Source organism: Salvelinus sp. IW2-2015, unplaced genomic scaffold (genome assembly GCF_002910315.2).
Source record: "Salvelinus sp. IW2-2015 unplaced genomic scaffold, ASM291031v2 Un_scaffold16513, whole genome shotgun sequence".
NCBI classification, from domain to species: domain Eukaryota; kingdom Metazoa; phylum Chordata; class Actinopteri; order Salmoniformes; family Salmonidae; genus Salvelinus; species Salvelinus sp. IW2-2015.
The window spans coordinates 13,558-40,127 of NW_019957622.1; the positions used below are offsets into that span (position 1 = coordinate 13,558).

General features: G+C 44.1%; 1 long non-coding RNA gene across 2 annotated transcripts in view; it reads right to left on the minus strand.

Moving 5' to 3' along the window:
• The window catches only part of LOC112080808 (uncharacterized), a 61,656-nt gene that overhangs the window by 7,371 nt on the left and 27,715 nt on the right, over window positions 1-26,570 (minus strand). For both annotated transcript variants that reach the window (XR_002896231.2, XR_002896230.2), the window contains one exon: window positions 13,353-13,445. This is a non-coding gene — a long non-coding RNA (uncharacterized lncRNA). The remainder of the gene's footprint in view (window positions 1-13,352; window positions 13,446-26,570) is intronic.

The window sequence follows — 26,570 nt, forward strand, 5'->3', positions numbered from 1 at the left end:
TGAACATCAAAGTCGTCTATCACAGTAAAACACCAAATACAATACAGTTTGCACTCACATGTCGAACTATCAAGAGAGGCACATCTCAGAGGAGATGTGCCAATTTCAGGTACAAGATTACATTTTTGTGACAGAAGATACAGTACATATCAATTTCCCAGAAAAGCTCCACTGCTGCTTGTTGCTGGGTTAGTTTTGAATCCATTTCCCAAAGCCAAATTAGCCTCTGCTATTGAGAGTCACAGTGTAGACGAAAGCAAGGCCAGTCACCCAGAAGCAAATGTGTCACAATTCAATAGGCTTTGGAAGATGAAACTGTACATCACAGTACAATAGCTGACCTCAACACAATACATGCATCAAATCCTGCTATACACCATGCTTACTATACAATACAACTGACAGTGTTGAGAACTTCAAGATGTAAGAAAGGAAACATTTTAATTCATGAAGAACAACTTCTAATTTCATAAACTCAATTAACCCAAGTTACCCAACAGACAGATTTGTAATCAAACAATGTTACACAGATAAAATGCATGTCCTGTTCTTTATTACCAGCCAATTGACACTGCATGGTAAGTGTCAGTGAATATAATTAAGATGTAATTTCCCCTGGATGTCCCAATTATATACCCCTCAGTTGCTTATCAAATTAATGTCATAACTTATTTTATTTAATGTAAATTCACCAAGATACTGGATGGAATAAATATTTTGAAATCAATGGGCAGTTTTTTTAGACAGTCCAAAAGCAAGTACAGGACTATATCAGATAAATGATATGTTGTAGAGTCCATTTCAAGGCTATACTACTACAGATGAAAAACATGATGTGTATAGTGTTTGTCCCATATTTCATCAAAGCATTTGCTCTCTACAAATGTAGTCAGAGGAACAGTATTAAAAATCTGTCGTAAAGAGAACAAGAGGMATCTCTCCCTCCTCAGAGGAGAGTAAAAGCTACTCTGGTAGACAGAGTGGTGGGAGGATACATGGTAAATGCGTGGACCCAGGCACTGCTGGACAGCAACGGTGAGAGCTCTCTACAACTGTCACACCACTCTGTGTACATCCAAAGTATTCATCCTTAAAAAATAAAAAATAAAATGGTTTTATGGCTAACATCAAAGCAACACATTTCTTTCCTGTTTTCCACACGAAAAATGCATTTCGTTCTGTATACGCGCAGCATACCATCTTGGTAATCCCCATGTCCTAAAAGTTTGCTATCACACCAAATATGAAAAGTAAAAGCAAACAAGAATAAGCTATCTTTTGGTGCAGGTTACTGCAAGAGAATGCACACTACAAGGTTATCATCTTTTAGTTCACTGGAAATTTGTATCACAGAAAAAGTATGTGGCAACTACCAAATGCACACAGTGTCTAAATGTGATGGAAAGTCCAGGAGTTCTTTTCTTCAAAATCAGAATTAGGCAAGAAGTTATGCATCAGGGACATTTTAGCCTAATGCTTGGCATGATGATAAACATTCATTCATGACATGTCCATCTCACCAGTTTTCTAAGGTTTGCTTTCTATAATGCCAGCAGTGCCATATAATTCCCATTTCCAAAAAGAGGTTTTAAAAGAGACTTTATTATAGACCTCCACCACCTATCCTCCTACAGCCCATTACAATTCAGATCACTCCCCCCTAAAAGCTGAACCACCTCACATCTCCCTGGGTGGTTCTGATTTGATGCTGGGGTTTTAAAGGCACACTAATATTAATGGTACTGTCAGCAGTTTAATGAACTGGCCACACAGCTCACTGGGCTGATGCTTTGACAGATAATTCACACCGTTTTATTCCCGCCTCCTAGCAATATTACAGGGGCAGCTTTACCTCGCCTGACATCTGTGTGAGGTCTTACCTGCCAGGGCTAAACTGGGAAGATATTTGAAGAATTCAGTTCCATGGAAATGTGGGTGTACAAACCCCTCTCTCACGCACGCATTCAATGTACATTTTGTATAATAACTACATTATGTACCCTGATTGATATGAACAAGGTTACCAAAGGTTAAAGGTTATTTCTTATAAGCACAGAGTCATACACACAACCATGTCCATGCACAGATATTAGAAATCCATTCAACTGGCATGGGACTGACAGRGAGAATACAGAGGAAAACATTGAGCTAGTAGTAAGAGACAGGAAGAGATAAAGGAGATGGGAGGCGGACGAGGAGATCGTGGGGGAGGGGAGGGATGGGAGGAGAGGAGAAGGAGTCGTGAGGAGGAGAGGAGATTGGGAGGAGAGGGGATAGGGAGGAAGAGAGGAGATGGGGAGAAGTAGGAGGAAGATGGGGAGAGGAGAAGAGATGGGAGGAGGAAGGAGATGTGGAGGAGGAGGAGAGGATATAGGGAGGAGGAGGGAGGATATAGGGAGGAGGAGAAGGATATAGGGAGGAGAGAGAGGAGATGGGGAGGAGAGGAGATCGTGAGGAGGAGAGGAGATCGGGAGGAAGAGAGGAGATGGGGAGGAGTAGGAGAGAAGATGGGGAGGAAGAGAAGAGATGGGGAGGAGAGGAGATGGGGAGGAGGGAGGAAGATGGGAGGAGAGGAGATGTGAGGAGGAGAGGAGGTTGGGAGGAGGGAGATAGGGTGAAGAGAAGAGATGGGGAGGAGGAGAGAAGTGGGGAGGAGGAGAAGAGTGGCGAGGGGAGAGGAATGGGGGGAGGAGAGGAGGGGGAGGAGTAGGAGAGAAGATGTGGAGGAGGGAGGATATAGGAGGAGGGGAGAGAGAGGAGATGGGGAGGAGATGGGGAGGAGAGGAGATGGGGAGGAGAGAAATGATGGGGGAAGGAGGAGAGGAGGACAGGAGATGACAGGGAGGAGAAGAGATAGGGAGAGTAGAAGAGATAGGGAGAAGGAGGAGCGGAGATGGAGAGGAGACGGGAGGAGAATGATGGGGAGAAAGGAAAGGAGGAGGAGGAGGAGATGGAGGAGGAGGAGGAGGGAGATAGGGAGGAGGAGAAAAGGAAATGGGAGAAGAAGGAGATGGGAGAGAGGGAGATTGGAGAGAGAGAAGATGGGGAGGAGGAGAAGAGATGGGGAGGAGGAGGTGATGGGAGGAGAGGAGAGAAGATGGGGAGGAGGGAGAGAGAGGGAGAAGGAGGAGAGGAGATGGGAGGAGAGGAGATAGAGAGGAAGATGGGAGAGGAAGAGAAATTATGGGGAGAGGAGAGAGGAGACAGGAGATGGGGAGAAGAAGAGATAGGAGGAGAGAAGAGATAGGGAGAAGGAGGAGAGGAGATGGAGAGGAGATGCGAGGAGGAAAATGATGGGGAGAAGGAGGAGAGGAGGAGGAGGAGATGGGGAGGGAGGAGAGAGAGGGAGGAGGAGAGGAGATGGAGGAGGAGGAGAGGAGATTGGGAAGAGGAGAGGAGATAAGGAATTGGGAAGAGGAGAGGGATGGGAGGAGGGGAGATGGGAGGAGGAGAGAGTGGGGAGGAGAAGATGGAGGAGAGAAGAATGGGGATGGAGGAGAGGAATGGAGAGGAGGAGAAATGATGAGGAGGAGAGGAATAGGGGGAGAGGAGAGGAGGGAGAGGGGAGGAGATGGGGGAAGGAGAAATGATGAGGAGGAGATGGAGAGGAGGAGGAGATGAGAGTGAGTGATAGATGGAGGAGTAGACAGAGGCTGGGCCTGTCTGCCTTGTCTGTCTGTCTGGATATGTGGCCTGGGGCAGTTCATGCGGAGAGCTGGGGTGCTGCTGACGCTGCAGGTATCGTCTGGGCCTGGCTGACGTGTGTGTGTGTGTGTGTGTGTGTGGTGTGTGTGTGTGTGTGTGTGTGTGTGTGTGTGTGTGCGGTGTGCACATCGTGCCTTTCCAGGAAGCCTCTGCTAACTGGTTGACTGAACAGTGAATCAGGGGTTCTCTGTAGAGGACAGTCCTTCCAGTGTCTTCTTCAACAGGTGCTTTGAACCCAGCATTGTGCCTCCCCAACCCCATCTGACGCTCACTCCTCTACCTGCCCTCTGCCAGGGGGGTTTCAACCCATTTATTTGTTCACATCGGACCGTTGCATCAAGGCATTGTTGTTGCCTCTACCACCTCTGGAGCTCAGTTGGTAGAGCATGGGCTTGCAACGCCAAAATGGTGGGTCGATTCCCAGAACCATATGTAAATGTCTGCACGCATGACTAGAGTCGTTTGGATAAAAGCATCTGCTAAATGGCATATGTTATTACATTACCCTGTACTAATACTAACCCTCTACACCTACACAGGGTCAGCCCAGTCCAGCAGGTTCCACTGCATATGGACATGTGTGAAAATCTGTGTGGTTTTAAGGGCTTGTAACACACTCCTCATATCTTGAGTTGACCCAATGCTACCAACACCAGGCCTGCCAGGCAGACATGTGATTTTGGTATTCTTCTTCCTGAATCTGAGCATTAGGGGTCTCTTTGATCTCTCACCGCTGTGACAAAGCTGCAGCACCAGGGCTCCTAAATGATCCTCTCACAGCTTAGCCAGCATGCACCAACATCAAGTAGGGCAGGGAGAATACGCAGATAACCGCAAGACGTTTTTAAAAGAGACAAGCATAAAGTGTYCTCAATGTAATTAACCAAAATAAGCTAGAGGCAGGCAGGGGCTCAAAAGCATAAAGAAAAAGATTAACGCCAGCGTTTCGTAGATTACTCTTAAAAATGAGYATTTCACACGATAAACRCTGTACATTTCATCWGGTAATTTCCRTTAAAGGTTATTTGTTATCTTCAGGCGCCCAGAAAGGACTCCTATTGTCTTGATCTTTAGAGGTTTCAGATCCCTTCATTAACATGCTAATTGCGACCTGGTCCACAGAAAGATATTAAAGAGGGAGGCATGTGGAGAGGCTCTTTGTCCTGTCAGGGCCTTGGGACTTCTCTCCGCTCACTCACTGCCTGATAAAAATAGGATGATATTAGTTCTTGAGACTCTCCTTCAASGAGGTGGAGGGAGTCCATGGTGAGCTCTACCAAATTAGAGGAGCCTTGTGTGTGAGGGCGCAGCTGCTACCCTCCCTGCCTTACACAGCCCAACACAGCCAAGGCCAGTCCCCCAACCTGCTCTGTAATGCCATTATTCAGGGAAGGTGAGCTTCATAATAAGTCTCCCCACCACTACACACGTACGTACACACACGCATCTCCAACAAGCTAYATCTACAGTACGTTCTAAATAACTACTGATTTACTTAACTACTAGTATGCAGACCAGAGTGCTTAGACCCAAACTGACTTGCTCAGGGAACTGCTAGAGAAGATATTCTGATTTCCAGACAGAAAAGAGATGTGAATGACTGCCACCGTATACAGCTCCCCATATAAGTGGCTTCCACCCAATCTTCCCAGAATGGACATAGTAAGCATTTTGGCTTAATGTCAATGAGCCATATCTGTCTGCCTGCCACCACCACAGCACCATTCACACATCATCACCATGACCCCCACCACCAGATAAATACCAGAGGTCACTCTTCTCATTCAGCAAGAAATCTAAATGATAATGACTCCTTATTAAAAATGATATTTGGAAGTGCACATAGGCTACTTCAAAAGGTGCTGACACGGAGGGGCTGGGAGGGTGGCGGGGGGACGGGGGCGATGGGGCTCACTGATAACCCACATCAAAGCACAGGCCGGGGGGAGGGGGGGCAGAGACTGTGTCTGGGTACTGAGGCTGTTGCAGATGAGGTACCAAAATAAATCTAGCGCAACATTTACCAATTGCAATTTGGATAATGCTTTCACATTGAGATGCTCCATGTTATTTGTAAGCGTCCCCAAAAAATAGGATATGCACTCTGATGTTGGGAGGACGGTCTAAATTAAGCCAGAGTAGATGAGATTCAGTAGCTTGGGGAAATTATAAATGATAGCCCATGTATAAAAAAATAAAAAATAAAAAAATAAAAAACTGTTGAAAAAGACCAAAATAAAGGAAATCATGGTATAAACCACCAGTGGAGGACTAATGAATGTCCACCCCAAATGTGCACTTCAGCAAACAATCAGGCGTGGTGGATTAGCTGAAATTGGGCCGACTATAGGACACCTCCATTCCAGCACAGCACAGTCAACCTTTTAACGGCAGGCTGTTAGGTGTTATCTGTCCGACAGTCGGCCTCTTCAGAGCTCTCCACCRTTTAAAACCATTCCCAGCAAACCCTTTTCACACACAGCCATTACAGCGCTTTAGGTGGGCCTGGCTGGCTGGATCACACTGCCATGAGAGAAGACTATTCAGGCAGGGAAGAGAAGAGTAGAGCAGAGCCCATCTACTGTTTGCTTAGTGAGAGTGCCAGGTTGTCAGCCCAGTGAAGAGTGCTTTAGAGCCATACTAACTGAAGTTCAACCATTGGGCTGCTGCTGAAGAGGTTTCAGTGTGGGGTTGAAACAGAACCAGGCCTGTGTCCAGACAGAGTCAAACACAGAGTGACGATGGGCTTACAAGAAGCTCCATCTCCCTCTAGGTGGACTGACTGGTCAGTGGCTCAGTTCTGACCTGCTGCTCTGCCTACAGTACCTATACTCCCTCCCCAGGGTCACCTTCTCTGTCCTGGTCAGTGGCTCAGTTNGTCACCTTCTCTGTCCTGGTCAGTGGCTCAGTTCTGACCTGCTGCTCTGCCTACAGTACCTATACTCCCTCCCCAGGGTCACCTTCTCTGTCCTGATCAGTGGCACCTCACACGGCCCATCTCCCCCTCACAGAGGAAGTCAGTCAGAAAATAGGTCTGACCGACCTGATCGACCGCTTCCCCTGGGCTGGCCACCCGCCTGCCTCAGCCTGGCCTGTCACAACACTGAAACCACCAGCCAGCCGCACATGCTCAGTCACAATGAAATCCCAGTCTGYCCGGGCGTCCTGCCTGCCTGCCTCTCAGTGACATCGACACATGGCCGAGCCCTAAAGCTCTCTCCCTGGATCCTCACAACTACTGGAGGATGGATGAGCCAATCTATTATTTACATCAATCACTCAGTCAATCCAACCAACCAACTATAGGGACCTCGGCCATCTGTCTCCATATAAAGTACTAGTCCTACAGATATCTGGATCATAACACTTGACGATGTGCCAAAATGTAATGAAAGTAAATAAAAATGCATTGATTAGGACCGAAACCAAATAAACAATCCAATAAGGATAATCTAATTAGTAATACCTTACCAAGGTTACAGACGAGTTACTAAAATTAATTTAAGTGAATTCTGTATTTGTGATGACAAACAGGTATTTCCGGTATGGTAGACAGTGGGCCAGGTCTTCAGTATGGAATCAGCCCAGATCCGTTGCCTATATGTATATACAGAGAGATTAGGCAGCGGGAATGCTGACGTCTGACCTTCATACATCAACAGGGGCGGAGAATCTGCTTGAGACTGCACTTGACCACCACACAGTCTTTTATTACACACCGCAATGCATTCTCCAATTACAAAGCATTATAATTATATTACACTTTAATAATAGAGATTTCCTCCACTTAAGGATTCTACTGTATTATAAACTCAGCACAACACCAAAATGTTCTGATGTATTATATAAGAAAGGGGGGAAAATGGCACACTTCCTACAGGTTTCATTCCATTAGTTATTCTATGAATTTCCGATTAGGATAGAAGGGGAGAGAAAGACAAAGCTTTTGAAGTCTTTTTCATCATGCTCTAAGATAGGCCATAACTGTTCAAATATTCCTCATATTCCTCCTCTCTTCCTAAGAGTGAGTCAGAGGCATTTTTGTTTTAGAACAGGCGTTATCACGGAGAGAGGAACATGGGAAACACGCTGAGGGTTCAAATACCCACCACCATCCAGAACATTCCATTMAAAGAAAACGGAAACCAGAAATAATGAGAGCCTCTTCCTGTCTTCTCTTCCCCCTGCCCTGTGCACCTGGACGGAAAGTAAGACGGAAAGAGAGCAGGAAGGAAGAGGCCTCCTCAACCTCGCTCACACCAACACACTTCTTATTCCACCCTCTGCCTTTCTTTAACTCTCTCTAAGGCCCCAACTCCCCACCACTACCCCCCTCTCTCGCCCAGTCCTGCCCTCCCCAAGACTAGGGAATTTCAATCCTATTTCACATCCTAGAACAAAACAGTCCACTCCTGATTATTAATGCATTTCAAAGCAGACATCATCATTTTTTCAGGGTGTTTACTTTTTAAAAAATATACTGAAACTCTTTATGGTCGTCCCGGGGGTGCGGCCTCTCCTCTTCTCTTATGATCTTATTAGCATTGTATCTCCCACTGCCTACTGGGGAAAAGACATTGCTATGTACTCTCTGTCTGTTTCTCTGACCTCTCGCTGGATGAAATTCATTTGGCCTTTCCCTCTTTCTTTACCTTGATTTGGCTGGAAAAGGGCAGTGAGCGGCGGCTACTGTCTGATACAGCTATTAAACATAAACACCATTAAATAAAAATTTGCTGTGAAAAGGGAGGTGAAACGAGTGAGAGGAAATAGATAAAAGATAAATGATCAAGCAGTTATAATGTGCTTGAAAAGTGATTCAACCTGCATATTCAACCTGTTYATCTACTCTGATCTGGCCCACTCCACCAATCTTTCAAATGTTTTTACATATTCAACCATTATAGAGAACAACCCTTGCCACTGTACATTTATCATGTATCCTGTTGCCTAGTCACCTTACCCCTATACTTATGCTCTGATATCTGATTGGTCAAATGAAAATGACTCGGTAACTAGGCCTCAAAACATCTCAGTTATTATGAARGAAACACAATGATGGCGCTCAGAGTAGACTTTGGTGCATCAATCTGAACTGTTAATACGGCTCCTCGTTCACAGAGAGCAACACCAGCACATTATGAAGGTACGCTTATGTATTAATTAGTAAGAGGGCATCATGAGAGAGAATGAGAATTAAAAAGAGAGAAAGAAGGAAGGACGGAGAGGGGATATATTGCACTATGTGCAGGGCCGGGGCTTGATGAGGTAGTACAGCTGAATGATATACAGTGGCGGCCACGGGGCGAGAGCTCTCCATTAGTTACGGGGTCCCTGTTATGCTCTGGCTCCAGTACATTATTTTCAAATGCATCAGTCAGCGTAGTGCAGCACAGATAAATTCTAAGGCCTCAGATCTGTAATGCATACCCTCACCGCTGCTATATTACGCTGCAGGTTAGGAGGGCAGGGAGAGGGGGGGGGGGTGTCATTTATTTTTCACTGCGGCCAGTATTCCTCCCATTAGCTTCAAACGTGAGATAAGTTATGGCCTTTAACGAGCGCCTTTAGCCGCCAGAGCACGCTGCACACAAGGCGGTGGCCAGAGGGAGTGGGCTGGAGAGGCGGAGGGGGGAAGGAGGGGAAGGGACTGGCAGGTGGCAGGGCCCAGATGACCCACCATGGTGCCCTCCTGTCCTTGCTGAGGTCACAACACAATACACATCCACACCAGATGAATAATTTAACTACACGCACAAACGCACGTACACACAAACCTCTCAAGGTTGTCCACCTCCATATAAACATAACTAGCAATTTGACCAGCCAGCATATATCTGCATATCAAAACAGGATGCTGTCAGAGACAATGAATGGTAGTCTGTAGTGAGAGACTAATAATAACCCAAAAGGTCTATACAGCTTCAGTAAAGCCCTGTTAAAAGAAGACCCAGTGAATAGGAGTTCAACCGGAGGAAGCAACCCAGCGTATCTCTCATTCACATTGCTCTTTGAAGCAGTGCACGAGGACTCGGCCCATCTCAACCACTCGAAGATATTTACCTCTGCCAATCAAATGTCAAGGCAGGCTGTAGTGTAGTCCTGCTGACCTTTTAAACGGCTCTGGGATGACTTCTTGTGTTGTATAGAGCAGTGGGCTGTGTGGGGGAGGGGTCGGCCTGGTGAGCTGGAGTGGGCCGGCGGTTCAGGAACCTGACAGATGGAATCAGAGCGCTGAGAGCTCCCGCGTACTGCAGCTCTCTGCTCGTCTCTCCAGTAGACATAAGCAGTTACACAGAGAAATGTACAAATGTGTGTGTGCATTAATTTACTGTTACTGATAATTCTCTGAACTTTCTCCAAAAGGGCAGTTTCTCACTAGTTCTAGCCACAGCCGAGCATATTACACGGTATGTGTACGTGTTGGTATGTGTGTTGTACGGTTGAAGAATCTCACAACACAGAATGTCCCTTACCTCATTCTGGTCCAATAACCACTTAGAGACTGATGACATAGTGCTCAGATCCAGAAGTTCAATTAGTTGAGCTAATCCCATTTGTCTCTGAACGGAGGGGGTTGTAGTAAAAAGACAGATCTATAAAGATTCCTCTAAATTCAGCCTTTTCTCTTTTCCATTAAAAGGAGCAGTCTGGAGTTGAAGCAGCGAATCCCTCAGCATACATCTTAGTGTAAATGATTGACAAGTCGTGACTAATTTGCCTTGCACTTTTAAGCCCTCCTCTTAGTTTGGGTGGGAGCGTTTGTAAGTATGTACAATCAATAGCCTCTCTAAAGCCTTGCAATCGTCTGCCGCCTTCCGTCTAAACTCTGAGCCCAGTCAATCTATCACATGCCAATTAAGACTTTTATCCAAATTACCAGGACCCTTTTGCAAATTCTATAACAAACACCATCATGGTCTAATCACTAGAAGTTATGCAATATGAAGATCATTTATATGAATATTTCTCTGCCTTGTCTAATCGAATAAAACAGGCTCATGTATCATCTAACTGAAGTCTATTCGATACATTGTACAATGGAAATAATGCATGGTTGGCTTGTAACCTTCTCAGAACATTATATTGACATTATGTTCAGAGAATGTACTCAACATAATACAGTGCCTTCAGAAAGTATTCATACCCCTTGACTTATTCCACATGTTGTTGTGTTACAAAATATGCAACACTAAACAAAACAACAAACACGACAAACACGACAAATGCACAGTCCTGAAAGGTGACACAAACACTAAACCGGAAACAACCACCCACAAACACAGGTGGGAACAGGCTACCTAAATATGATTCTCAATCAGAGACAATGATAGACAGCTGCCTCTGATTGAGAACCATATCAGGCCAAACACACAGAAATACAACACAAGGACAACATAGAACACCAGACATAGAATGCCCACCCAAACTCACGCCCTGACCAACCAAAACAGAGACATAAAAAGGATCTCTAAGGTCAGGACGTGACAATTTAGCTGTTTTTTCACCCATCTACAGACAATACCACATAATGACAAAGTGAAAACATGTTTTTAGAAATGTTTCTAAATGTATTGAAAATGAAATACAGAAATATCTATTTTACATAAGCAATCACACCCCTGTGTCACACCCTGATCTGTTTCACCTTTCTTTGTGATTGTCCCCACACCCCTCCAGGTGTCGCCCATCTTCCCCATTATCTCCTGTGAATTTATATCTGTGTTCTCTGTTTGTCTGTTGCCAGTTTTCAACCAGCGTTTTTGTTCTTAGCTCATGCTTTTCCAAGTCTCTCTTTTTTTCGCCCTCCTTGTTTTTACCCTTGCCTGTCCTGACTCTGAACCCGCCTGCCTGACCCTGAGCCTGCCTGCCGTCCGGTACCGTTGCCCCACCTCTGGTTTACTGCCCCCTGCCTGCCTTGACCTGTCTATTGTCTGCCCCTGTTGGATTATTAAACCATTGTTAATTCGACGTGTCTCCATCTGGGTCTTACCTTCATACCTGATACCCTGAGTCAAAACTTTGTAAAAGCACCTTTGACAGCGATTACAGCAGTGAGTCTTTCTGGGTAAGAGCTTTCCACACCTGGATTGTGCAACATTTGCCTATTAATCTTTTCAAAATTCTTCAAGCTCTGTCAAATTGGTTATTGACCATTGGTAGACAACCATTTTCAGGTCTTGCCATTTTCAAGTAGATTTAAGATTTAAGTCAAAACTGTAACTTGGCCCATCAGGAACATTCACGGTCGTCTTGGTAAGCCACTACATTGTAGATTTGGCAATATTAGGTTACTGTCCTGCTGAAAGGTGACTTAATCTCCCAGCGTCTGGTGGAAAACAGTTTGGTTTTCCACTAGGATTTTGCTGTGCTCCATTCCATGTATTTTTTTATCCTGAAAAACTCTCCAGTCTTTAATGATTACCAGCATACCCATAACATGATACAGCCACCGCTATGCTTGAAAATATGCAGAGTGGTACTCAGTAATGTGTTGTATTGAATTTGAACTTGTATATGTGGGGTACAGAGGTGAGGTAGTCATTCAAAAATAATGTTAAACGCTATTATTGAACAGAGAGTGAGTCTATGCAACTTATGTGACTTGTTAAGCACATTTTTACTCCTGAACTTATTTATGCTTGCCATAACAAAGGGGTAGACAACTTTTTGACTCAAGATATTTCAGATTTTCATTTTTTATAAATGTTTTTAAATTTCAAACAACATAATTCCACTTTGACATTATGGGGTATTGTGTGTAGGCCAGTGAGGAAAAAATCTAAATGTAATCAATTTTAAATTCAGATGGTGGCCTAGTTATTGCATACGTCCTCTCATGACATGGCCATAGGGGTGGGAGTTAGGACAGAGGTGGGGGAGGGGTAAATTACCAGACCAGGTGAAGCGGACTAACCCTAACCACCCCCCCACCACCCTCCTCCCACACCACCCTCTGTCACCCTAGCTGCCCGCAGGCTAAATGAGAGAACATGGCCATTCTGGGCACAACCGTCATGTTGCCTCATCTCTCACCACATCATATGCCAGCTCTGTTTACCACACAAAAACACACCGGGCCTTTAACGCCAATGAATTATGGAGGAAGTACAAGACACTCTTAATTACTCAGTGTGAATAATTCAACTTTCTGCTTACACTACTTTAGTGGGGATTGCATGCAATAGTTAACATAACAGAGTGCCGGGCTCCCCCAGGGATGGTGTGTGTTTCAGGCCCACACTCATTAGAGATGTGCGTGTGTGGGTATCCAACCACTCTACTCAGGTAGGTGGTGCATGCAAAATGCAGCCAGTGGACGTGTTCACCCCCTGGCACTTTTTGTCTCCGGTTCGTCAAGCGTGAGAGTGTGGGTGGTCTGGGATATGAGAGGGGTCCAATGCAGTCAAGGATAAGACCCAAACACACACACACAATGAGAGATGGGGTACATCTATGTCAAATTTGGTGGAAAATATCATTGGCCTTTCTTCGGTCAATCTGACTGCATGAATAGTGGGCCTTAACTCTGTCTCCATAATACACAACTWGTAGGAGTCAGTAGTCTACCTCTCCTTGCAGTAATGGCCAGTTCCTCTGTTTTATCAAACAGTGAATGGAGCTGAGTGTAGGTGCAGCATACTTACTTTAACCTGGGCTTCCTGCTGAGATGCTGAAGTATAGCATCCTGGGTAGGCAGGTGTGTCTGCACATCCTTGTAACGGTCTGCCATTTCTCCACTGTAAATACAAATTCAAGTTGAAAAACACTTAAAATAAAGTAAATCTGTAAAAAGTTGTTTATGCAATCAGAATCAGGAGTGTAGCTACAAACAATTTCACCCTCAGTTAGCATATCATATGCTAGCAATAAACCTACACAGTGCAGACAAAATCTGATTATCAATCAGCATTTATAGTCAAAATCTTTGGGGATCCTATAGTCCCTTACGGAGTGACGTTCACTGCGGCCACATGGGTCGTACTGGGGTACGGATGTAAACATCCCACAAAATCTGCCGTTGGCGCCCATTCAAATTAGCCCCAAAGTTGACTTGTTAAATCTTGTTCATTCTCTTAAATTAAATACCATGTTTTCTCATTAGCTGGGAATGTTGTTTGAAATGTCTGATACAATATACTTTAGTGATATCATTATCAATCTACTGCATACCCCTTAAAAATATGCATTTCCATGTGCAGTGTGTGCTGTTAGCATGATAGCACTCATTACAACAAACAGGTAGAATAGCTAACATAGCTAGACATTTCTAGCATTCACTGGTTGAAGTTGAAGTAACTTTTGAATGTAATGGAGTTGACTGGTGAATATGACAAGAATACAGTGCCTTCAGAAAGTATTCATACCCCATGACTTATTCCACATTTTGTCATGTTACAGCCTGAACTCAAAATGGATTCAATATATTTGTTTCTCACCCATCTACACACAATACCCCACAATGACAAAGTGAAAATATATTTTTTTAAATGTTTGCTAATTTATTGATTACAGCTGTAAGTCTTTTGGGTTAAGTCCCTAAGAGCGTTGCACACCTGGGGCCTCATTTATCAATCATTTGTAGGCACAAATCTGTACGTAAATCATGCGTGGAATCATTTCCATGCAAAGTGTGAGATTTATCAATATGAACGTTTGCTTGAGAGTGTGCGTAAATGTACAGCCATGACTATACGTACGCACAGTGCCAAATTCTGTAATAAGTGAACTGTTGTCAAGCGTAACATAGTGAATGGGGAAAATATACTGCATGTTCATTTCTTTACATTCTGACATTAATAATGAAATAATTTTTCTATTTCATTGTATTTCAATTGTGAATGCATGCAACATATCTTGACAGGCTATAGGCCTATCACACAATTGAAGTCATTAAAACTCGTTTTTCAACCACTCCACAAATTTCTTGTTAACAAACTATAGTTTTGGCAAGTCGGTTAGGACATCTACTTTGTGCATGACACAAGTAATTTTTCCAACAATTGTTTACAGACAGATTATTTCACTTATAATTCACTGTATCACAATTCCAGTGGGTCAGAAGTTTACATACATAGTGGACTTGTGGCTTTAAACAGCTTGGAAAATTCCAGAAAATTATTTAGAAGCTTCTGATAGGCTAATTAACATCATTTGAGTCAATTGGAGGTGTACCTGTGGATGTATTCAGAGCCTACCTTCAACTCATTGCCTCTTTGGCTTGACATCATGGGAAATCAAAAGAAATCAGCCAAGACCCTCAGAAAAAAAATTGTAGATCTCCACGTCTTGTTCTATCCTTGGGAGCAATTTCCTGAAGTACCACTTCATCTGTACAACAATATGACGCAAGTTAAAACACCATGGGACACGCAGCCGTCATACCGCTCAGGAAGGAGAGGCGTTCTGTCTCCTAGAGATGAACATACTTTGGTGCAAAAAGTGCAATCAATCCAGAACAACAGCAAAGGACCTTGTGAAGATGCTGGAGGAAACGGGTACAAAAGTATCTATATCCACAGTATATCCACAGTCCTATATCGACATAACCTGAAAGGCCGCTCAGCAAGGAAGAAGCCACTGCTCCAAAACCGCCATAAAAAAGCCAGACTACGGTTTGCAACTGCACATGGGGACAAAGATCGTACTTTTTGGAGAAATGTCTCTCTGGTCTGATGAAACAAAATAGAACTGTGGCCATAATGTGCCATATGGTATGTTTGGAGGACAAAGGGGGAGGCTTGCAACAAAGAACACCATCTCCAACGTGAAGGACACAGGGGTGGCAGCATCAGTGTTGTGGGGGTGCTTTGCTGCAGAGAAGGGACTAGTGCAATACACAAAATAGATGGCACATGAGGAGGGATTTATGTGGATATTATTGAAGCAACATCTCAAGACATCAGCCAGGAAGTTAAAGGCCTGGTCGCAAATGGGTCTTCCAAATGAACAATGACCCCAAGTTATATCCAAAGTTGGGCAAAATGGCTTAAGGACAACAAAGTCAAGGTATTGGAGTGTCATCACAAAGCCCTGACCTCAATCTTATGGAAAATTTGTGGGCAGAACTGAAAAAGCGTGTCGAGCAAGGAGGCCTACAAACCTGACTCAGTTACACCAACTCTGTCAGGAGAAATGGGCCAAAATTCACCCAACTTATTGTGGGAAGCTTGTGGAAGGCTACCCAAAACGTTTGACCCCGTTGAACAATTTAAAGCAAGTGCTACCAAATACTAATTGAGTGTATGTAAACTTCTGACCCACTGGGTATGTGATGAAAGAAATAAAAGCTGAAAGAAAATAATTCTCTCCACTATTATTCTGACATTTCACATTCTTAAAATAAAGTGGTGATCCTAACTGACCTAAAACAGGGAATTTTTACTGGGATTAAACGTCAGGAATTGTGAAAAACTGAGTTTAAATGTATTTGGCTAAGGTTTATGTAAACTCTCTGACTTCAACTATATATGACCACATCAGTGCATTTGTTACAATAATATTCCATTTAAAGTATCAGTAATTTGTTCAATTAGAGGCAAATATGAAACAATTGTTGAAATACTATAAAAGACAATGGGAAAAGGAAATGGAATGAGAGATGGCTGACCTTGCTCTGTTGGAAGATTTGGCACATGCTGCATTTCACAGAGAGTGCGTTTTTAGGGACAGGTGGGACTTTTTTGCATAAAGTACAGATTGGCTCATTAGACATCTTTCCCAAAACCGATCATATGGATTTTTATGAAGATTTAAGACCTGCTTAAGAAAGGGAAACACATGCCATTCCGTTGTACATCCAAGTGCTTTCCACCCTCGGTTTTTTCAGCGGGAGCTTGCCAATCGGCATCTCAGATCCCTTGATGAGCCAATGTTTTGGATGCAATCATCAGCAAAACAAACTGTAACATAATTTCCATACACCCTCGCAGGGGATGTATGGAGTCAGGAGCCGCCCCGCCAGTCAGAGCTGCCCCTCAGTCGGAGCTGCCCCTCAGTCCGGCCGCCCCTCAGTCGAGCCGCCCCTCAGTCGAAGCTGCCCCTCAGTCGGAGCTGCCCCTCAGTCCGGCGCTGCCCCTCAGTCCGGAGCTGCCCCTCAGTCCGGCGCTGCCCTTCAGTCCGGAGCTGCCCTCCGTCCAGTGGCGCCCTCTAGGATGGTCTTCGCGTCCGGGACTCGCTGTAAGGGTCCCGTTCCAGAGGCACCACCAAAGCGGGTATTGACTATGGTGGAGTGGGGTCCACGTCCCGCACCCGAGCCGCCGCCGTGAGAAGGCCCACCCGGACCCTCCCCTTCTGTGTCAGGTTTTGCGGCCGGAGTCCGCACCTTGGGGGGGGGGGGCGTTAGCTGTCACGCCCTGGCCTTAGTTATCTTTGTTTTCTTTATTATTTTAGTTAGGTCAGGGTGTGACATGGGGGATGTATGTGTTTTGTATTGTCTGGTGGTTTTGTATGTTTATGGGGCAGTGTCTAGTCTAGGTGTATGTTTGTCTATGGTTGCCTAGATTGGTTCTCAATTAGAGACAGCTGTCTATCGTTGTCTCTGATTGGGAAACATATTTAGGCAGCCATAATCATTGGGTAGTTCGTGGGTTATTGTCTATGTCTATTTGCCTGTGTCTGCACTTTTGTATGATAGCTTCATGTTCGTTTTGTTATTTTGTATAGTTTGTTTAGTGTTCATCTTCATAATTAAATAGAAGATGTATTCGTATCACGCTGCGCCTTGGTCCTCCTCTCTTCCACATTACGACGATCGTGACAATATGAGAGTGGTACTCAGTGATGTGTTGTATTGGATTMCCCCAAACATAATGCTTTGTATTCAGGACAAAAAGTTAATTTCTTTGCCACATTTTTTGCAGTATTACTTAAGTGTCTTGTTGCAAACAGGATGCATGTTTTGGAATATTTTTATTCTGTACAGGCTTCCTTTTCACTCTGTCATTTAGGTTAGTATTGTGGAGTAACTACAATGTCATTGATCCATCCTCARTKTTTTCATATCACAACCATTAAACTCTGTAACTGTTTAAAAATCACCATAGGACTCATGATGAAATCCCTGAGCAGTTTCCTTCCTCTCCGGCAACTGAGTTAGGAAGGACGCCTGTATCTTTGTAGTGACTGGGTGCATTGATACACCCTCCAAAGTGTAATTAATAACTACACCATGCTCAAGGGATATTAATATTTTACTTTCCCATTCACCTCTTAATGGCACACATACACAATCCATGTCTCAATTGTCTCAAGGCTTAAAAATCCTTCTTTAACCTGTCTTCTCCCCTTCAACTACACTAATTGAAGTGGATTTAATAGGGGACATCAATAAGGGATCATAGGTTTCACCTGTTCAGTCTGTCATGGAAAGTGCAGGTGTTCCTAATGTTTGGTACACTCAGTGTATATATATAATCTCATTCACAACATTTGGATGGGAGATGTAATCCAGTTATAGTAAAATAAACAATGTAACTATGTGTGTCATTATTGCTTGATATCAGGCTTGGCTGCACACTGCTTTCATTGGGGAAAGACTGCTTCCATCTCATGCTCCTCCCCTGCCCGCTTGTGTGAAATTCGTTGAAAACATMACTTTGTTGAGTGGACCTAATCTAAAAATGGTTTAGAAACAGAAACATTTGTTAAATTCAGTGTTCTACCTGAATTATGGGCCCTGACAACTGACGAGATTCAGATAGACGTTGAAAAGGTATTGGATAGTTTTTGAGAAAAACTGACTTTGAGATTATAAAAAATATCAATCATGATAACATGGGGTGATAAACGCCAATGGATAACTCAATACAAAAACTGTTTTCCCATGCCTGTAAATAATAAGTGTCCTTAAACCTTGAAAAACCAGATGGAACTTTGCTAGCTTCCTGGCTAAGAGGAAGGGTTAAGAGGACTGTAGAGTGAAACCAGGGATGCATAGTACAGCCAACACTCTCTAACCTCATCCATTCACAGCAGCAGGCCCTACTACAGAGCTGAATGAGGTGGGGTGGGATATTCACTCTGGGCTTTTGTTCACCATGTTAACCGGGGACCTGTAGGAATCCTTTACCCAGCCTAGCCAAAACATGCCACAGTGCCCTTATCAAGTACAATGACTAAGAGTGTCTGACTGGCTGCTTCAAATGAAAAATGGAACTCGCCAAGGCCTCGGATCCTATCAGCATATCAACCTCCAACATCAAGCATCCGGGTGGCTGGAAGAATGATGACCGGGTATTGTCGTTTTACAGTGATGGTTTATACATACACATGTATATAAATATAAAGTCAACTCATAAAGTTTGTGTGCAGAAGAGAGAGAGAGAGAGAAAGAGAAAGGGAGAGAGAGAGAGAGAGGGAGAGTGGTGGGGAAGGAGAGAGAACGAGAACACATCAGTCAGGAATAAGACACATGATGAGTGGGCCGGCCTCAAATAGGTAAACATATCAATCATGTGTGATAAGTGTGGGCTTTATCAGGGCTGGGCAAGGCCAGACTAAAGAGTCCCTGTGAAGCCCATGGTGGAATACAGGAACACATGGCTGCTGTTCCACAGGCCTCCACACACAGTGCTGCTCAGGTTAATGGTAGTCTGGCTGGTTCCTAGCCAGGCATTTATATTAACTCTATAAACCAGGCTAGGACCACTGAAACACAACGTACCCATGGGCATGGAACGGATCTGGATGATCCCACCATGATACAACAGCAAAGACTATTGTATTCCCCATCAAAGAGTCMTATACAGCAGATGAGAGTGGTGGTTGTTTACCAGGAATGGAGGAAGGGAAATTATATCATTAGAGAGAGAGAGTGCAGCCTGGCTGTCTTTGTGCCATGTGCTTTCACTTGGACTGCCTCCATCATTCATGGATGGGCCCATTTGTGTCTGTGTGATTTCAGGTGCTGTTACTCAGTGCGCTAAAACCTTCATGCCGCTAGAGCAAGATTGCCACTTTTATGAGAGAACATGTTGTGTTGAAATAAACGCTCGGCATCTGATACGTACCTCAGTGTCAAAGGGCGCAATGAATGTGAAGGGGCTTTTCAATAGGGCAGCAATCTAGCCGCATTTCCCATTCATACGCCTCCATTAAAAGAGATCCACACTGGAGTGTCTCTTCCAACAGCGTCTCCATTTTCCCTTCAATCACCCAGCGCCTGTCTCTTTTCCCCATTTCTTGAGACAGGTTTATCCTTGTTGAACACTCACCATGCAACACTTGACATTACATATCTATTATGGAATAACTATAAGGGAATAGCCTATGTAATTACATTGTACCAGGTATGTGAGTACATGCGTTTTATAATAGAACCAATGTTACTTCTGTTTTCCAAGAAATACAAAATGGTGATTGCTAAAATGGAAGGCTAATTCCACCCTACAAAGGGTTCAGTAAGTCAACCACTTATTCACAATCACAGGGGAAATGTATTATGGCGTATTCTTAAGGAAACAACATTGAAGGAGAAGTTCAGAAACAAGACAGTCATAGGAAGAGCAGAAAGGAGATTGAGAATGTGACAGGGAGAAGAACATTCTGTTTATGTCTGCTGAGAGACTGAGCTCAATGAAATATACACTGGCTATACCAAACATTAGAAACAACTTCCTAATATTGAGTTGCACCCCCCCCTCTCTTGCCCTTAGAACAGCCTCAATTCGTCGGGGCATTGCTCTACAAGTTGTCAAAAGCATTCCACAGGGATTCCCCCAGTTGTGTCAAGTTGGCTGGATGTCCTTTGAGTGGTGGACCATTCTTGATACACAYAKGAAACTTTTGAGTGTGAAAAACCCAGCAGCATTGCAGTTCTTGACACAAACCGGTGCGCCTGGCTCCTACTACCATACCCTGTTCAAAGGCACTTAAATATTTTGACTTGCCCATTCACCCTCTGAATGCCACACAATCCATGTCTCAATTGTCTCAAGGCTTAAAAATCCTTTAACCTGTCTCCTCCCCTTCATCTACACTGACTGAAGTGGATTTAACAAGTGACATCAATAAGGAATCATAGCTTTCACCTGGATTCATCTGATCAGTCTATGTCATGCACTTACACAGTATTAAGCTCTTGAAACTCATGTATGTCTCCAACACAGAGTTCAAACATTCATCAAACACCTTAACAAAGAGCATCACCGGCCTGAACACCCACTTGTAGCCAAGACACTCATTATTGTTCCATTCACATAACTAGAGGCCAAAGATAAAATGCTGACTGACTGGGGGGATYGAATAACATGGCTTCTATACTGAAGAGAAATCTAATTAACTCAACAAATGAACTGATGGTATAACACTCTATTGAGCCCATCTGAAGTGCTCAATGGCTCTACTCATCTTACGAGGAGCTATATTCATATATTTATTAGCATGTTCATTTAAACTGCCGCTACTGCAGTAGTACAGACACTGAGCCCCGCTAACGAAACACTAATTACAAACTCTTGCATAGTCAACACTATGAAAGAGGTATTGAGAGTGACATATAATGTCATCCTGCTTAAATGAGTCACCAGAAGAGGAAATGTATGTGTCTGTGTACTGGCAAAGTGCTCAAAGACACATCCATATCACAAGGAAAACATAAGCCATCGTGGTAAAAAATGCTTTGGTAATTTATTTTTTCTAACACACCTCTTTGATACAACATTGTGCACGTAAGTATCTTGAAAACATGATGAACACCACTGAACCATTCACAGTTAATTAGGCCTACTCCTTTTTGCAATTGTGGGAGTCTACATGTTGTATACATTGATATGCTGCATCACAATACTGCTAGTTAGGATACTGTGATATTTTCTCCTACATTGTTCGGGATAGAATTACAGCTCAAAACTATTTCAGGGTTTCAGCAGGAAGTGTCTATTCAACTAGCCAAAGTAAACATATGCTGTTTGTATTATGCAGTTACTAGGGTTTAGGATTTTATTTGTATACTTATTCTTTTTATTATATTTAACCTTTATTTAAATCAGGAAGGGCTCATTGAGATTTGAAATCTCTTTTTCAAGAGCGTCCTGGCCAAGGTAGGCAGCACCAAGTCATTATACAATTACAGACAGACAACATGAAAAACTACAGGCAGTAAAAAACCATAGAATTCACAGGAGTATCACAAAATCCTAAAACAGCAAATTAAAAACATTGACAGGTCAGGGAATCAGCCTCACAATCCTTCATCGATGATTAAAAAACACCAATCGGGACAAGTTCTGTTGCAAAAGCAGCAGCTACTCTTCCYGGAGTCCACACAAAACACGAAACATGACATAATACAGAACATTAATAGACAACAGCTCAAGGACAGAACGACATACATTTTATTATACTTGCGAGCACAAAACCTAAGCAAACTGCRATCCTTCATTATTTTGGGTCTCGTTGGTCCGTTCGTGCATTGTTATTTGTATCAAGTGTGCTTATGAAATAGTTGAGAAACTTGGTGATCAAGACCTCCAAACACACAGTTTGAATCTAAAGCAAAGGTGGGCCTATTTCCGAAACAAAGTATCCTTTTGAAAACCCAATGTCATGTCTTTCCGTTTCTGTCTCTCTCCCATTTCCCTTTAAATGCAGTTTTCTTTGCTTTCCCAAATGCCCTGAGTTTTTTATTTCAGTCTGTGGATATATACAAGTGGCAATGGCAGGCCGCTCAGCTGTCCTGTACAGACCTCCAACAGAACTTCAAACCAAAGTTAAATCAGATTTTAAATTGCTTTTCTTTGGCTTTTTCAGAGAATGAAATGAAATTCTATTCCTGTTTGATGAGAGCACAAGAAGTGTGGAGGTATTTTCAGGGCTTTAAATCTCCTTTCCCACTTATGCCAGAATAGCTCCTCACTTCAGTTTAACACACAAATAAAAACAAGAGCAACAATTTCACTGACAGGGGCCAGGTGAAAGTAATGTGCCACATAAAACAATGAGCAATGTGACTCTGTCACAGATTTTTTTTTTAACAGGGCAACTAAACTGTGAATTAACAATTGCTGGTCTCGTTAGAGAAAATGAGTGGGAAATGGATTTTAAAAATACAGACCTAGTTATATTTGACATTGCTAATTTAGCCAATGACTACTACTCTGAGTTTGTATTGTCAATTATAGTCTCAATTGCACTTTGCGATTTAACTTCATGAACACTTGGGAAATGTAATGAAAAAAACAAACACTGCAAATTCCATTTGTTATACATTGCTCTTGATGACCTGCAGCTGATATTCAAAACATGTGCGTTGGTGTGAATATTCAACATTTCATCGAGAAGCTCATTATCATGCATGTGAATAATGAAAGGTCTGAGCGGCATAATTAAACCAGCAGTTAAGCGCTAATTCCTGATATAATTGCGATTGCAAAAAAAAACACATACGTACACACAGAAAATCTTTCCAATTACACTGCGCCAATATACACAAAACAAACGAATGTGAATCAGAAACGACAATTGAGAGCAGCGATGAATTAAATGGATACGGATAATGATCACGGCGCTCTAATTAACAGTGGCTGTAGCAGGTTCCGAAGGCTGTAAGTACAGTATAGCCTAGCGAGTGACAGTCCAAGCCCGAGCCATGGGCACACACAGCACGGATACAGAGAAGCAAAGCCAATATTCCCACGGAAGAGTCTTCTGTCCTTCCCATACTGAGATCTGATCACTGCAATAGAGAATCCTGCACAGCCTGGAGTCAAGGTGACACACCCTGTGTGAGTGTGTATTTGAGCTGTATACCAGAAAGCCATCACACACTCACAGACACACACACACAGACACACAGACACAGAGACACAGAGACACAGAGACACACACTCACAGACACACACACACAGAGACACAGACACACACACACACACACTGTGGTGCCCGCACCATCTCTGAACTGTAAAATGCTTAGCTGCTACCAGGAAAGCAGAGAGGAGTAGGCAGCAGATGCCCCTGGGCTCAGTGGGAGGYGGGCACACTGGTCCTGTGTGTGACGGGGGGTTCTGTCCTGGCACACATACACACAGCCTCCCCAGCCGCCATCCATCCATTCATCCGTGTGTGGGACACATACAAAGAGAGGAAAAGCCACCAAGTCGCCAGCAAGAAGACGAGGACAGAAAAAGATAAAGGGGGGAAAAAAAGAGTTCTGGAGGCCCTGAGGAGGAATGTCTTTCTCAAAAACAGCGCAAACGTCCAAAGTTTGTCTCTCTCCGCCCAACTCCACACTACACTGTAATGCAGAAATGGGCGTGTTTTTCTCCAACGCATGTCGTCTGTGGCTTTCTGTCTCTTCAACAATGTGGTATTGTCACTTCAGACATTAGCCACAGATCAAGCATGCAAAACAGGCCGGTGATTACAATAACCCGGGGTGAGGGAAAAAAACTGAGACAGAAGCCTGAGGAGGAAAAGGCTCAAATAAAACAAAACTGTTGGGTTCGGATCAGACATCATGGATGCCTCCGGGTTTTCTCCTAGTTCTGGTCCGGGTTGTAGCAGCGCTGAGGTGAGGAGAACTTGGCTGGGCTGGGTTGACATGTTGCAGCCTCGGGTACTGGAGGCTGTGTGGAGGGGAGCCCACACACATGCCTTCAGATGCAGCCTCTCTCTCCCTCTTCTCTCCTCTCCTCTCCATCCCGGCAGACGCTGTTCTGCCTTCTTCAGACTGACTCCCGAGGAAACCCTTCAGATGAGGATTAGCTACCAGCTCCCGTGACAGGCAGAAATCTCAACTCCAAAAGCAGGCATCAAAGAAAAGCCAGAAGAGGCAGGACCATACTCTCGCAAAGACAAAACAAAAGTAAAAAAGCACAGGGGCTCCCCATCACCCGGCCCCGCATTAGTGTCCCTTAATTTATTATAGAAAATGTGCTTCTGCTACTGTTCCTTTGTAAAGGGGGTTTATGTGCCCCTCTCACCATGTCTTCCATCACAMCAACCCTCCCCTTCCCTTCCTTAGCCTGCCTCCTTATCCCCCATCAGTCTGCCAGACAAGTTGTTTCCCACCCAGCCATGGTACACACAGCCACCAACCCTTTTGTGAGAATAGAGTGCTTGTTTGTATGGGTATGGTGTGTGTGAGACTGTGTGTGTCTGTGCCAGTCTGGAGAGGAGGGGAGAAGAGAGGGTGTAGAACAAAAATTATCCTCTTTGTAAGTTATGGGAACACTGAGACAGACGCAGGCGCTCATAAATTATACGCTTAATTTGCATATTCCTGGCGTAAGACATTATGCAAATAACAGAGCATTTGCATAATGGATTCCTCTTGTTGCCTCAGTTGCCTCATGCTCCTTTTTATTTAATAAATGGGGAAAAAACGAAAGGGTGTGAAAGAGGAGAGAATAGCGTGTTTCAGCCCCGTAGAGTGGTGTGCCAGCGCCCGTCTCACCATCCTATCGCAGCCTCCCCAAAACGCCAGCGCCAGACAGAGCCGCTGCGAGGGATCTCGCCGCCCCACCAAAAGACAGAACAGGGAAAAGAGTCAACACTAAGAACATCAGCAATTAAACAGCTTACGACCAGACCCATATCAAATCTAAACACAGGCAGGGAGAGAGAGGGAAATTATAGATTACAGCTAGCCTCTATCCTGAGGCACCTGGTAACCTGGCTGTGTGTGTGTGTGTGTGTGTGTGTGTGTGGTGTTGTGTTTGTGTGTGTGTGTGTGTGTGTGTGTGTGTTGTGTGTGTGTGGTGTGTGTGGTGTGTGTGTTGTGTGTGTGTGTGTGTGTGTGTGTTGTGTGGTGTGTGTGGGTGTGTGTGTGTGGTGTGTGTGTGTTGCTGTGTCTTAATGAGTCTGTTCTACCTTGACTATTAATGCTGTAAGCAGCAGCCTGGCTAATTAACGGCACTTGGCAGACCCCTTTCAGAGGGAGGGGGGCATATTATTTAATAATTCAAACCCGCTCTGTCTCTCGTTTTTAACCTCATCAGTTCCGTTCAGAACGACCAGAAAAAATTTAAGACAGAAAGCGGTGTGGCCAAGATAATTACCTAATCAAATATGACAGACATAGCTAATTCAGGCTAATTCTCAGTGAGGCTCCCCGAAACCGCTAATGACAAGAGAGAAAAGATAATTACCGCAAGGTACATAAGGAGCGCTATCAGAAAAACGACCTAAAACATGGCAATTTATTTACAACTTTGATTCGTCATCCATTTAATCCTCGAAGTTCCTTAAAAAAAAATTTGAAAAAGCTGAACAGATGGTCATATGAAAGAGTGGAAAGGCAAGACAGGACAGGAGAGTTGGTATCTGCTGGTGTGAAAGTGTGTTTAGTTTAGAGACAGAAAGAGAGAGAGGGACGGAGAGGGTGGAGAGAGAGGGAGGGTGAAAAAGGGAGGAAAAGGGTAGATAGAAAAAGGGGTGGGAGGTGGTTGCAGGAKGACTTTGATTATTTATAACAAAATGCCATTGCAACATCCTGCGGTGGGATCAGACAGCAAAACGTCAACTGCGATCAGCTATAGTCCAATAAGCAGCCTGAGATCCTTCCCAGTGTACAGTGGGGTAGGGGCACTGCTCACTCACGTCTATAACACTACACTACACCAGAGCTGCTGGCTGCAGGGCTGGCTATGTCTCTGCTCCTCTACTAGCACCAGCCAACTTGGAGGCTAGCTAGGGCAAGGTAGAGGCACAGGCGGTGCCAGGCAGAAGGGGGCGCGGGCGCAGGGCGCGACACACAGCTAGCCAGCCTATGGGAGATGTAAAGAGCAATTCATCAGCTTTTAGAGTCAATTAACCCGTATGTTAATTAATGTCAAGCCTATAGAACAAAAGGGGGGCTCAGGGGGGTGGGAGGCTAAGAGAGGAGAACGAAGGGAGGGTAAGAGAGGGAGAGACAGAAGAGAGGG